The 12532-nt window shown below is 44.1% G+C and overlaps 1 protein-coding gene across 1 annotated transcript in view; it reads right to left on the minus strand.

The window, feature by feature from the left end:
* The window catches only part of LIMK2 (LIM domain kinase 2), a 54552-nt gene that overhangs the window by 40641 nt on the left and 1379 nt on the right, over positions 1-12532 (minus strand). The window lies entirely within an intron of this gene.

The following is a 12532-nucleotide window of genomic DNA, read 5'->3' on the forward strand; positions in this document are numbered from 1 at the left end:
CCTGGAAGAGGAAATGCACTGAAAAAGAAACATTCTTCCATATTGTAATTTTTTTTTACTGAGATGTTATTTCACATCAAAGTATTTAGTTCAGAGAAAGAAATTACCAGTACAGTAGGGAAAGAACAAACATTTCATGAACGCCTCCTACTTGCCAAGAACTGTGCTAGGTTCTTTCACAGACCCAATCTCAATTCTCAAAACAATACCATGAGACAGGTATTATTATATTCATTTAATAGGTGAGGGAACGGAAACTTGGGGCTGGGGGTGAAAGCTCAAGCAGCAGCATTAGCATCCCAACTCAGGTCTGGCTCACTCTAAAGCCTGTGCTCTTTCTAGTTCCTGCTCATTCTGCTCAGGGGAGCCAGTAAAGTGTCTGCAGGGGAAGTTGAGCCTTGAAAGATGGGGAAAGTTTACTAAAGCCTGAAAAAGGATGGGGAAGGGCTGTGTGGGCTCAGAGAAGTATGGGCAGTAGCACAGAGCCCGTCCATGTCCCTTCAAAAGGGACAGAACACAATGCTCCTGGTGTGATTCAGGTGCTAACTTCGTGAAATAAAGCGGGCAGCTGAGATCAAGTTGTGGTACCTGACTCGGGCCTAGGAAATGGGACAGGGTTGTTACAAGACTCTGTTGTGTGCCCGTGTGTGCAGCTTTGTTCTCTCTGGGTAACTCCAGACTGCCACAGGCACAGTGACAGGCACCGGACCCTGGTTTACAGGCACAGGGGCTATGAATAGACAATGCACGGCTCCGCACACTTCAAGACTGCCTGGCGGCCTTCCGGGGCAGCCAGGGCACCGGCAGCTGTCCTCGCAGCACAGGGAAGAGTTGAACAAGCTGGCAGAAGGTTTTAAAGCCTTGGCCCACCTGCTTCTCTCCTATGCACGCATCACCTCCTGGATCTAAACTTCTTAAGACTTTCAAGGGGGAGAAGCCTTTGTGTTTTGAAGGTGGTAGTGTTCACACAGTGCACCAAAAACCTCACAAACTCTGAGGCAGGAAAGTCTGAGACACTCTCTCCAACCGGTGGTTTAGTGAGAGGGTTTTTAGTGAATACAGACATCAAAATGAATCTTCCCAGTTCTGGAGGTACTGGCATGAAATGTTTTGGGAACTCTTAAATGAAAGGCCTGTTAAGACTGCCATGTCTCACCCCCAGCAAGTCTGATTATTTTAAGCTACACCTATTTCTTGCTTTTACTTTTAACCCACAAGGAACAGTCTCTGAACTGACCACCCACTTGCTCAACAATTTGTCTTGGCTCTGAGTGACCTCTGGCTGTTTCCGAAATTCAAGAAGAATCAGGACTTTCCACTATGAAGATATTCAAGCTAATTCGTTATGTCCATACCCTCCAGAGCCTGCGGTGCGCTCCAGTCTTCAGAAACTCAAAGCCATTAAACAAACACTTAACACGTGCTCTGTACTAGACACTGCTGCTGCTGCTAAGTCGCTTCAGTCGTGTCCGACCCTGTACGACCCTATAGACAGCTTCTTTTCCTGGTGTACTGCACAGTCTCGGCTGACTCGCCCAGACTCCCCAGTGTCTACAGAACTCAACTGTTGAACAATGTGCTATGATCTGGACTCCACCCCATCACACCTTTCAGAAGACAGTCTCCACCACCACTCCCTTTTCCACTGGCTCCTTCCAACTGCCATTTAAATAAGTTCAAGTTTTTCCCATTAAAAACAAATCTGGAGCCCGCTTTCTCCTCTAGCTACCACCCTTGCTTCTCCACTTCGTAGCCACATGTATTAAAAGCTGTCTAACAGAAGATAAACTTATGGGACTTTGCTGGTGGTGTACTGGGTAAGACTCACCTGCCAATGCAGGGGACTAGAATTCGATCCCTGGTCCAGGAAGATCCCACCTGCCGTGGAGCAATTAAGCCCGTGAGCCACAACTGAAGCCTGAGTACCTAGAGCCCGAGCTCTGCAGCACAAGAAGCCACTGCAACGAGAAGCCCATGCACCACAACGGAGAGCAGCCCACACTCGCCACAACCAGAGAAAGCCTCAGTTCAGTTCAGTCGCTCAGTCGTGTCCAACTCTTTGTGACCCCATGAATCGCAGCACGCCAGGCCTCCCTGTCTATCACCAACTCCCGGAGTTCACTCAGACTCACATCCATGGAGTCAGTGATGCCATCCAGCCATCTCATCCTTTGTTGTCCCCTTCTCCTCCTGCCCCCAATCCCTCCCAGCATCAGAGTCTTTTCCAATGAGTCAACTCTTTGCATGAGGTGGCCAAAGTATTGGAGTTTCAGCTTTAGCATCATTCCTTCCAAAGAAATCCCAGGGCTGATCTCCTTCAGAATGGACTGGTTGGGTCTCCTTGCAGTCCAAGGGACTCTCAAGAGTCTTTTCCAACACCACAGTTCAAAAGCATCAATTCTTCGGTGCTCAGCTTTCTTCACAGTCCAACTCTCACATCCATACATGACCACTGGAAAAACCACAGCCTTGACTAGATGGGCCTTTGTTGGCAAAGTAATGTCTCTGCTTTTCAATATGCTATCTAGGTTGGTCATAACTTTTGTTCCAAGGAGTAGGCGTCTTTTAATTTCATGGCTGCAGTCACCATCTGATTTTGGAGCCCCCAAAAATAAAGTCTGACACTGTTTCCACTGTTTCCCCATCTATTTCCCATGAAGTGATGGGACCAGATGCCATGATCTTTGTTTTCTGAATGTTGAGCTTTAAGCCAACTTTTTCACTCTCCTCTTTCACCTTCATCAAGAGGCTTTTTAGTTCCTCTTCACTTTCTGCCATAAGGGTGGTGTCATCTGCATATCTGAGGTTATTGATACTTCTCCCTGCAATCTTGATTCCAGCTTGTGCTTCATCCAGTCCAGCGTTTCTCATGATGTACTCTGCACGTAAGTTAAATAAGTAGGGTGACAATATACAGCCTTAATGTACTCCTTTTCCTATTCGGAACCAGTCTGTTGTTCCATGTCCAGTTCTAACTGTTGCTTCCTGACCTACATATAGGTTTCTCAAGAAGCAGGTCAGGTGGTCTGGTATTCCCATCTCTTTCAGAATTTTCCACAGTTTATTGTGATCCACACAGTCAAAGGTTTTGGCATAGTCAATAAAGCAGAAATAGATGTTTTTCTGGAACTCTCTTGCTTTTTCAATGATCCAGTGGATGTCGGCAATTTGATCTCTGGTTCCTCTGCCTTTTCTGAAACCAGCTTGAACATCTGGAAGTTCACGGTTCATGTATTGCTGAAGCCTGGCTTGGAGAATTTTGAGCATTACTTTACTAGCATGTGAGATGAGTGCAACTGTGCAGTAGTTTGAGCATTCTTTGGCATTGCCTGTCTTTGGGATTGGAATGAAAACTGACCTTTTCCAGTCCTGTGGCCACTGCTGTTTTCCAAATTTGCTGACATAGTGAGTGCAGCACTTTCATAGTATCATCTTTCGGGATTTGAAATAGCTCAACTGGAATTCCATCGCCTCCACTAGCTTTGTTCATATATGTGATGCTTTCAAGGCCCACTTGACTTCACATTCCAGGATGTCTGGCTCTAGGTGAGTGATCACACCATCGTGATTATCTTGGTTGTGAAGATCTTTTTTGTACAGTTCTTCCGTGTATTCTTACCACCTCTTCTTAATATCTTCTGCTTCTGTTAGGTCCATACCATTTCTGTCCTTTATCGAGCCCATCTTTGCATGAAATGTCCCTTTGGAATCTCTAATTTTCTTGAAGAGATCTCTAGTCTTTCCCATTCTGTTGTTTTCCTCTATTTCTTTGCATTGATCGCTGAGGAAGGCTTTCTTATCTCTTCTTGCTATTCTTTGGAACTCTGCATTCAGATGCTTATATCTTTCCTTTTCTCCTTTGCTTTTCGCTTCTCTTCTTTTCACAGCTATTTGTAAGGCCTCCCCAGAGAGCCATTTTGCTTTTTTGCATTTCTTTTCCCTGGGGATGGTCTTGATCCCTGTCTCCTGTACAATGTCACAAACCTCAGTCCATAGTTCATCAGGCACTCTATCAGATCTAGTCCCTTAAATCTATTTCTCACTTCCACTGTATAATCAAAAGGGATTTGATTTAGGTCATACCTGAATGGTCTAGTGGTTTTCCCTACTTTCTTCAATTTAAGTCTGAATTTGGCAATAAGGAGCTCAACTATACTTCAACTTAAAAACAAGCTGTCTACACATACTGCACTGCTTTCATTTCCACACTTCCTATTTACCACACAATCCACTGCAATTTGACTTCCACCCCCACCATTTCTCTGAAACTGTCTCACCAAGATCAACAGTGACTGCTTATTGCTAAATTCAATGGACATGCTTCAGTCATTCTTTCAGCAAATATTTATTGCATGCCAACTATGTATCTAACTGTGCTTGGTCGGAAAAGAGCAGCACACAGGAGACAGATTAAACATAGAGCATATATTAAACAATAACATAATTATTTTCACTATAATTGTGGCAAGTCATAGGAAGGAGATATCAAGTCCTTATAACGGAGCAAATGGTGTTGGGTAGGGCACACAAAAACATATTCCTTAAGGAAGTAATTTCCAAGTTGAGCTCTAAAGGATGAAGAGAAATTAAGCAGGCAAAGCGGAGGAGGAAAGGATAGCTGTGGAAGCTGGGATGGTGGGCAGATCTGTGCAAAGCTCCTAAGGCAGGAACACAAGCTCCTCACACACACTAAAGCTGCCTATTGTCAGCTCCCTGGTCTACTACAAACCCTCAACAAACATTTATTGAAAGGAGGACTTCCCTGGTGGTCCAGTGGCTAAGAAACTGCCTGCCAATGCAGGGAACATGGGTTCAATCCCTGGTCCGGGAAGATATCACATGTTGTGGGGCAACTAAGCCCATGCACCACAACTACTGAAGCCTGTGCGCTCTAGAGCCCATGTTCCACAACATGAGAAGCCACCGCAATGAGAAGCCAGAACATTGCAATAAAGAGTCTCTGCTCACAGTAATGAAGATTCAGCCACAGCCAAAAATAAAGAAATGAAGAAAAAGGAAGGAATGGCCCTCTACAAGGTGGCCCTAAAGAACCTTTATCTTTTAACACGCCTTACAAAGGAATGTTCTAGTCACATCTTGATCTATTTTTCATCCCTGTCACACACATTCATATTCCTGTATCCTAACGCTCACACCTCGAGCTACTCTAGGTGTTTAGGCTACTATTTACCCACCTTTTCTGCCCTTCATCAGACGTCCACCTTCCCTTCACGGTCCTCTAAAGGCAGTAAGTGTTTGTTTCACTTTGTCAAATACCTGCTTAATACCTTTTGTTCTGTAATTACAGCTCATTGTTTCTGCCTCCTTCAGTCCCTCCCTCCCAGTCTGCATCACTGCCCCCAGCTCTAAGGGGCAAAGATCGTATCTTGATCATCTTCAGATCTCCAAGGCCTAGCCTAAAGGTGGGTGCCAAATGGATACTCCTTTATGTGGCAAATCCAACTGAAAAACTTTACCCAGCTGCCAGCTATTGAGGTAATTTCCAAAGATAAGCTTCAACAGTCAGCAGCGATGAGTCACCTGGAATGTGTCCTTAGGACTACCTCCAGGTAAAGTCATATGAAGATGTCCTGGTCTGTCACACTGTACCTGGCCTAGGCAATTCCCTCAGAACCTTCAGCCTCCCATGCCTGGATTTTCTTCAGAAAAATACTCTTGGCCTTTTCCGCACGCTTACAGTCTTAAAAGTCAATGATTCTCTCTTACAACCTTCATTCTAGGAAAAGGAAGAGAAATATAGTAATACAAAGTCTTGGAGATTTTGGTGAGGCCCAGTGGAAGACCAATCTTGAGTGCTATCTGCCTGGGAAAGTCTTCCTCTAAGAAAAGACCTCATTGTACCAGGCTGTTCACCTCTCCCTTGACTGTGTTTACCGATCCTGTTTGCAGACTTAACAGCGACTACTGATTGTCAAGAGTCTGAAAAAGGGAGCTTGGCTACGTAAATGCCCTCAGCAACTTTGAACAATACAGAGCCCTTGTTAGGTGTTTAATAATCAAAAAACTGTGCCTTCACAGATTAAGACTGAAGGCAGGAGGAGAAGGGGATGACAGAGGATGAGATGGTTGGATGGCATCACCGACTCAATGGACACGAGTTTGAGTAAACTCCGGGAGTTGGTGATGGACAGGGAAGCCTGGCATGCTGCCGTCCACGGGGTCGCAAAGAGTCAGACATGACTGAGCAACTGAATTGAATTGACTGATCCCTTCATGGTTATTACTGGGATTTGTTGCTTTTAAGAAGTGCTAAGTGTGCAATGCAGACAAGGTGATAATTGTAATAAATGGCTCGTTAGGAAGTTTCTCACCTTCAGGATCTTTGGAAAAACGGTATAAAACATATTCAGCTTATACATGCTTCTCTCTCCCAACTTAATAATTGGTGATGTGACCCTCAAACAACCTGTGACTCTACTGGGGCAGGCACAAGGGTACGAGGATGGTAAGGCTAAAAATCATCTATTCAAACCTAACCCTTTCATTTTTCTGAAACATAAATGGGATCAGAGGATAACTGAGTTATCAAACCATGAGAAAGGCTCAAACCTAAGTTCTGAGACCACCAGACCTTTTAAGATTTTCATGACTCTACTGCTGCTGCTAAGTTGCTTCAGTTGTGTCTGATTCTGTGCGACCTCATAGATGGCAGCCCACCAGGCTCCCCCGTCACTGGGATTCTCAAGGTAAGAACACTGGAGTGGGTTGCCATTTCCTTCTCCAATGCATGAAAGTGAAAAGTGAAAGTGAAGTCGTTCAGTTGTATCCGACTCTTAGCGACCACATGGATTGCAGCCTACTAGGCTCCTCCATCCATGGGATTTTCCAGGCAAGAGTACTGGAGTAGGGTGCCATTGCCTTCTCCGTTTCATGACCCTGCTGCTGCTGCTGCTGCTAAGTCGCTTCAGTTGTGTCAGACTCTGTGCGACCCCATACACAGCAGCCCACCAGGCTCCCCTGTCCCTGGGATTCTCCAGGCAAGAACACTGGAGTGGGTTGCCATTTCCTTCTCCAACGCTTGAAAGTGAAAAGTGAAAGTGAAGTCGCTCAGTCGTGTCTGACTCTTCGCAACCCCATGGACTGCAGCCCACCAGGCTCCTCTATCCATGGGACTTTGCAGGCAAGAGTACTGGAGTGGGGTGCCATCGCCTTCTCAGTTCATGACCCTAGGCAGCCTCAAATAAGCTGAGACTTGCTCAAGACTACAGTTACTCTGTGGAAGGCTCAGCCTGCCACCCCAACTCAGAGCCAGTGTGTTTCCCGTAAGACACTAAAATTCACCTTAATCTTGAGCTAAGAGTTGGGTTTCTGCAAACTAGTCCTTTCCTGACTTCAAAGTGGTGAGAAATTTCAAGCGCTGAGAGCTCATGAAACCATAAAGCCTGACCTGAACCAACATGTACAGATTTTATCCTTTCACTTGAGAAAAAAAATCAATGGTGCTTCTCATGTTCCACTAGACAATGAGAACCAGGAACAAAACCCAGCCAATTCTGTGCAGCACAAAACAAGTATGGTGACTGCTGTGCCCCCTGGGAGTTGACAGGTCAGGTATAGAAATCTGATTTGTTCAGGGATAAAGCAGGAAGCAAATGGGCAGGGCAGCAACTGGTAGGAAACAGCCAAGAGAAAAAATATCACATTTTAATGAAGTGACTACCAACAAGACTAACAATAATGATTTATGTTCCAGTAGATACTCTTCTCTGCATACCAAAGAATTTTCCTCCTCACTAGCTTCCCAAATATACCAAAGGGAGTGTCTAAGGAAGAAAAAGTAGATGATTTTTAAAGATGCTTATGGACTTATCTGGACCTTAGATTCTTCATAAAAGGAGGGATCAGATTATTCTTACTAATTCTGAGGGTCTATGACACCAAACCAGGGGCCTCTCATTTTTCAGGTCAAGGCACAAACACAGGAATCTCAGAAGGTTTTGTTCTTGCTGTTGTTCCCTTCTGCCCTTCTTTAGTTTATTGGGAAACATTTCTAAGGGTTAAGCAGAAGAACTGGAATTAGACCTGGGTTTGAAACCTGACTCTGTGTCCTTGTGCAAATTATTTAACCTCTCAGATCCTGTGTCTTAAAGTTTTTTTTTTTTTAAGAAAGTAAACAAATAACTTTCTCCCCCCGTTCCTATCAGTTAAGATTTTAAATTGAAATATAGTTGATATATATTATGTTCGGAGAAGGCAATGGCACGGCACTCCAATACTCTTGCCTGGAAAATCCATGGACAGAGGAGCCTGGTAGGCTGCAGTCCATGGGGTCACTGAGGGACTTCACTTTCACTTTTCACTTTCATGCATTGGAGAAGGAAATGGCAACCCACTCCAGTGTTCTTGCCTGGAGAATCCCAGTGACGGGGGAGCCTGGTGGGCTGCCGTCCATTGGGTCACACAGAGTCGGCCACGACTGAAGCGACTTAGCAGCAGCAGCAGCACATTGTGTTAGTTTTGGGTGTACTGTATAGTGATCTGATGTCTGTGTACATTATGAAATGATCACCACACTCAGTAACCACCTGTTTCTGTACAAAGTTACTACAATGTTATTGACCATATTCCTTATTCTGTATATTACATCCCTGTGGCTTATTTTATAACTAGAGATTTGTACTTCTTAATCCTCTTCACCTTTTTCACCTCCCTTGTCTCTTAATCTTTAAAAAGAGGATAATATCATCCACCTTACAGCATTACCAAGAGAATTAAGAGAAATACATTACATGAAAATACCTCCCACAGTGCCTGGCACTTAGTTGGCAACTGAATTGTGAGTAGCTTTACTTCTTTCTTTCCTGTATACCTAGGGAGTTGGCTGGGGAAACGGTTGAGCTATTAAATACACTAGCCTCAGGATTTTCCTGGTGGTCCAGTGGTTAAGACTCTGCATTTCCACTGCAGGGGACACAGGTTCAATTCCTGATGGGAGAACTAAGATCCTATATGCCATGCGGCCAAAAAAAAAAAACCAAAAACACAAAAAACCCACTGCCTCTAAAATCTGAAGGGGAGGTTTTCAAAACAAATTCAGCAAATGTTTTCTATGTGCCCACATGCAAGACACAAAGTAGGCCACAAACTTCTGGGACCCTTCATGAGTATAAGGGGCAAGGATATGTACAAAAATAACAGACCTCGAAGAGGGACAAACCAGGTGCTGGGGGCAGGGCAAGCTTGGTAGAGGACTAAGATATTTGGTAGAGACACAAACAAGACAGGTGGTTTTTGCAGCTTTGGGGCACTCAGGTTCTCACTTCCAACAAGTTTACTTAGCTGTGAATGAGTGGGCATTTTCTTATCTGGGGGAAGGGCTACAAATTGGTGAACCTGGTTAACCAATCGTACACTCTTCAGTGGTCATTCTCAACCCATTGTCAACGGCAGAGAAGAATTACTTTGAGTCCTTATTACGTGTCAGGCAGTGTTCTAAGCATTATGCAAGCATGAACTAAACGAACATGGTTGGAAAAATCCCCTGGAGGAGGAAATGGCAACCCACTCCAGTACTCTTGCCTGGAGAATTCCATGGACAGAGGAGTCTGGCGGGATAGACTGTCAGAGGAGTCTGACAGTCCATGGGGTCTCAAAGAGTTGGACACAACTTGAGTGACTAAAAACTAAAAATCAAAAATAAGGATTCCATGAAATAAGGACTAGTATTGTTTCCATTTTACTAAAAATGAAATAGAAATGGTCCATTAGCAAGTGTTAGAGCTGGAATTAAACCACAGGGTCTGCTAACTCCAAAGTCTATGTCTTTAACTACATTCTAGACTTTCTTTCCTGGAAAAATAAATCATGGCCAGAAAGATCTGACCAAACAGAATCCCAGGATGGATGTTCAAGGTTTATTTTAATAGAATCAAGCAATGGTTTCATGTTTAGCTACTGCTGGATGTGAATGAATAGGTAAGAGAGTCTAATTCTTGCTACTGTATAAAGAAATGTCAAAAGTGGGAAGGAACAGACTTATAAGAGACTTGTACAGTTCCCTGTCCTCTCACTGAAATGCCAAAGTGATACCTGGGGTGGACCCCACACCTCCCTAGTATGTCTGAGCCTGAGCTCCCTGCCTCAGTTTGCACTGATCAGAAGCCTGGGCTAAAACCAGCCTAGCCTCCAGAAAAGGCAGACAACCCACCAGGAATGTGGAAACCTAACAGTTGGGTTTCTATTCTATGATGGGTTTCTATTCAGCTTTAAAACCTTGTGGTCTTCTTGGACCCTATCTTGCTCCCTCCATCCCATATCCAGGGCCATTCGTGTCACCCTGTCCTGATCATGACAAAAGGCATTTCCTCTAGTTGGTGCCTCCTTCCCCATTCCTATCACTAACAAGCTCAGCTCAGGGCCCAAAGTACCCTACTCCAGACTGGTGCTCTTCCTCACCCTTGTCCAATTCATCGTGCCCACCAAAAACAAACTGATAGTCTAAACATAAAATACCCACATCATGCCACTAAACCTATGGTCTCTACTGCAGACCAGAAAATTCTACAAGCCTGGCATTAAAACCTCCAGGCTGGCTTCACGCACCTTCTCAGCTTTACATTCCACTTCCTACGACTCCCACACCTTCCAATCTTTGTCTCTACCTACATATCAAGTCACCACCCCTTGTGAAGATCTTGAAACTCACCAGCCTTTGCAACTGTACTCCCACAGTTTCTCCCTTACCAGGATATCAACCTGCTAAATCCCATCCCCCTTTCTTTAACCTACCTAAGATTTCTCAAATCTTACCCTCAAGTATTCCCTGAACAAATCGGATAGCCACTCTGGACACCATGCTGTTCTTCACATGCCAAGCACATTCCTGGCTCAGAGTCTTTGCTCATTTTCTTGTATACCTTGTCTAAAATCTTCTTCCCCCAGATACGTTTCATTTCTCTGCTCAGATGGCATTAACCACAGAGGTTCTCATGACCTCCCACTGCACCTATGCCCTTATCATACTTCATTTCTCTTCCAAGCAGTTACCCCTGACATATGATATTCATATATTTACTTACTGTCTATCTCTCACCACCAGAACATACACTTCATGAGGGAAGGGATTTGATCTATCTTGCTCTGTGCTGAATCCCCCAGGCCTAGAAGTGTTTGGTATACAATAGGAACTTAATATATATTTGTGGGATGAATGTATGAATAAAGTTCTCCTTCACCTTTGAAATTCCCTAGTGTTATCACCTGAAAGCTTCCCTGGTGGCTCAGATATTAAAAGAATCTGCCTCCAATGTAGGAGATGCAGGTTCCATCCCTGGATCAGAAAGATCCCCTGGAGAAGGGAATGGCTACTCATTCCAGTATTCTTGCTGGGAAATCCCATGGACAGAGGAGCCTAACAGGCTACAGTCCATGGGATCACAAAGAGTTGGACATGATTGAGCGACTAATACACACACACAAAATGTTGTCACCTACAGGACTCATAATAGTTTGTCTTGATTTGTTTTTTTTTTTTTCCTTAATTACTCTAAATAGTGAATATCTCAAAGGCACAAACCACATATTATTCATTTCCACAAATATTTACCAAGGGCCTACTGTGTGCCAGACCCTGTACACCTCAAGGACTTTGGACTATTGGAAAGAGCACTGGACAGGTCAAAGGTTAGTCCTGGCTCTACCACTAGTTGAGTGACCCAAGACAAATCCATCTTCCTCCCTGGGCCTCAGTTTCTTTACATATAAAATGAGGAGAGTTACATTATCTCTAGCATCTGTAACACTTGGACCCAGCCCAGTGCCTTAGACACCATAGGTACTCAGCAAATATTTGATTTCTTTGTTGCTGATTCTCCTGTTACACAAGAATCTGAGTTGTCTTGGAACACAGTTCAGACATGACAAGTAAAAGTTTAAGTCCGACTTCCTTCTCTGACTCCATGAGCAACTTCATTCTAGTGCTTGTGATATAGAGAGAATGATGCACCATATTTGAAGCTGGAAAATATGAATTTTGACCAACACCATTTACTTGGTTTACTTTGCAACCTTGAACAAGCAATTTCTGAACCTTAGTTTCCTCTCCCATAAAACAGCCATACTGACCTTCTCATAGCTCTTCAAAGGCACCACGTGCCTTCCTGCCCCGGGACCTTTTTAATGTTCCCTCTGCTTGGAAAGTTCTTTGCCCTTTCTTAGCTGGACTAACTTCTTATCTTCAGGGCTCAGTATAAACTTGCTTTTTGAAGGAATGTATTCCCTATCCACTCCACTTGCCCCTGGTGCAATCTTACTGCAATTATCTCAATTGCTCACCTCATTTATTTACTGTTCATCTCTAGGAGTGTAAGCACCATAAAGGTAAGAACTGTGTCTGTTTTGTTTATATTTCTCAGCGCTTGGCTAAGCGCGTGGTTCAGAAGTATCCAATAAATATTTTTAAGGAAGAATGTACAAACTAATGCATCCAGGAGCACTAATACCTCCGGACAGCTTTTCAGTTCCTTCAGAGAAAGAGCCAATAAACATTACTGCACTCTAAGATCTTTCACAA

The sequence above is a fragment of the Bos mutus genome, chromosome 17, assembly GCF_027580195.1.
Source record: "Bos mutus isolate GX-2022 chromosome 17, NWIPB_WYAK_1.1, whole genome shotgun sequence".
Taxonomy (NCBI): domain Eukaryota; kingdom Metazoa; phylum Chordata; class Mammalia; order Artiodactyla; family Bovidae; genus Bos; species Bos mutus.